This window comes from Mandrillus leucophaeus, unplaced genomic scaffold, assembly GCF_000951045.1.
Source record: "Mandrillus leucophaeus isolate KB7577 unplaced genomic scaffold, Mleu.le_1.0 Scaffold611, whole genome shotgun sequence".
Lineage (NCBI taxonomy): Eukaryota > Metazoa > Chordata > Mammalia > Primates > Cercopithecidae > Mandrillus > Mandrillus leucophaeus.
The window spans coordinates 1889425-1891561 of NW_012106598.1; the positions used below are offsets into that span (position 1 = coordinate 1889425).

Below are 2137 nucleotides of genomic sequence, written 5' to 3' on the forward strand. Positions count from 1 at the left end.
TAATTTTTGTATTTTTAGTAGAGATGGGGTTTCACCATGTTGGCCAGGCTGGTCTCAAACTGCTGACCTCAGGTAATTCACCCACCTCGGCCTCCCAAAGTGTTGAGCTTACAGACATGAGCCACCGTGCCTGGCCCAAAAGATGCTTTTAAGTATTCAGGAGGATGTGTGTAGGTTATATGCAAGTACTCCACCATTATGTATAAGGGACTTAAGCATTTGTGGATTTTAGGGTGTCCTGGAACCAATCTCCTATGGATAATGAGAAATGACTGTTTCTCTCTTTTTCTGACCTCAGCATGTTGGGAATAGGGAGGGGAAAGCAAAGGAAGCAATTAAGGGGGTCATTCTGAGAAGAGCAGGAGTTCCCCCAAGGTGTACTACTACTACATCCTGTAAGCTCCGGACAGCCGATGTGGACACAGTAAGGAAATCTTCCATGGTAACACTTGTTAGCTACCGTAAGGAAAGACATCACTGAGCCCTTACCACCAAGACTATTTTGCTGTAACTTATAGTTTTCAGTAATGCCATTGATAAGTTTTGTGCCCATAGGATTCTCATTCCTGTATATGTGATCTATTTTTTCCCCTCTCTGAAAGTCTTCAGGATATTTCTTTATCCGTGGTGCTCTAAAACCTCACAATGATATTCTAATATGTGACTCTATTTTTATTTATTGCCCTGGGTACTTACTCAGGGAACCCCCTCTTTAATCTCTGTTTTATTTTTTTTTAATAAAAAAATTCCCATTTGGAGGTAATCTCAGACTTTTTACAAAGTTGTAAATATAGTTTAAAGAATTCTCAGATTCCCCAAATGTAACTTGGTACATAAGCATAATTTATCAAGACTAAGGAATGAATAATACAATAGCTTATCCTACAGACCTTATTTAAATTTTGTCAACTGTCCCATTAATTTTCTTTTCCTGGTTCAGGATTGCAATGGACTGAATGCTTACGTCCCCTCAAAATCAGTATGTTGAAATCTGAACCCCCAAGATTATAGCATTAGGAGGTAGGGCTTTTGGGAAATAATCAGGTCATTATACAATTTCATAGCACCTCTCCCATATAGAATGTATCCCAGTTGTAACTTCACATTTCTCTTTGTGATTTGATTAATTTGTCTCCCCCATTAGAATATAAGCTTCATGAGGGGAGTAATCATGTCAGGTTGCTTTGGTCACCATTATATTCCCAGTACCTAAAATAGTGTTTAGCACATATTATGTCCTCAATGAATATTTATTAAACAAATGAATAAATTCCTTTAAAACATTTTATGATGCTGGGAACCATTGCTAAGAAAATTGTTTTTGCTTAAAAACTCAAAGAACACCGCAATACCATCTTCCAAGTTCCCTGTGTAGTTGGGCATGGCGTTGTAAAACAGATTAAATAAATCTCAAACAAATGAACTACCCTGTTAACAATGAGGAATGTGTTAGCCAAATCACCTATAACTCATTGTAACTGGCCACATTATTATGGAGAATGGCCTTAGGGACTTGACCAAACTTCTCATAACATACCAGAGTCTGGTCTTACCAGGAGTATAAAATCACTGGGTAATTAACTGAACCAAGACCAGGCCTGCTTCCTTGACCCAGCAGAGATGTGCACTGATTTCAAGAGGGCACAGTTTATGTTTCATGGTGAGTAAAGGAGGCTTCAGACCAAGGACTTGACAATGACTAGCAATGTGGAAGCCAAACTTTTCCCTCTCTTTTAAAAGTGCAAAGACGGTGTCAAATTCAACATTCGTGGCATTTCTCAGAGTTTTATGATTTAGGTTTTTGTTTTTGTTTTTGTTTTGTTTTGTTTTGTTTTGTGTTTTGTTTGAGATGGAGTTTCGTTCTTGTTGCCCAGACTGGAGTGCAATGGCGCGATCTCGGCTCACAGCAACCTCCGCCTCCCAGGTTCAAGCAATTCTCCTACCTCAGCCTCCCGAGTAGCTGGGATTACAAGCAGGCTCCACCAGTTCCGGCTAATTTTTTGTAATTTTAGTAGAGATGGGGTTTCTCCGTGTTGGTCAGGCTGGTCTCAAAAAACTCCCGACCTCAGGTGATCCACCCGCCTCAGCCTCCCAAAGTGCTGGGATTACAGGCGTAAGCCACAGCGCCGGGCTGATT

General features: G+C 40.2%; 1 protein-coding gene across 1 annotated transcript in view; it reads right to left on the reverse strand.

Annotated features, from left to right (window-relative positions):
• The window catches only part of STK3 (serine/threonine kinase 3), a 485544-nt gene that overhangs the window by 420974 nt on the left and 62433 nt on the right, over positions 1–2137 (reverse strand). The window lies entirely within an intron of this gene.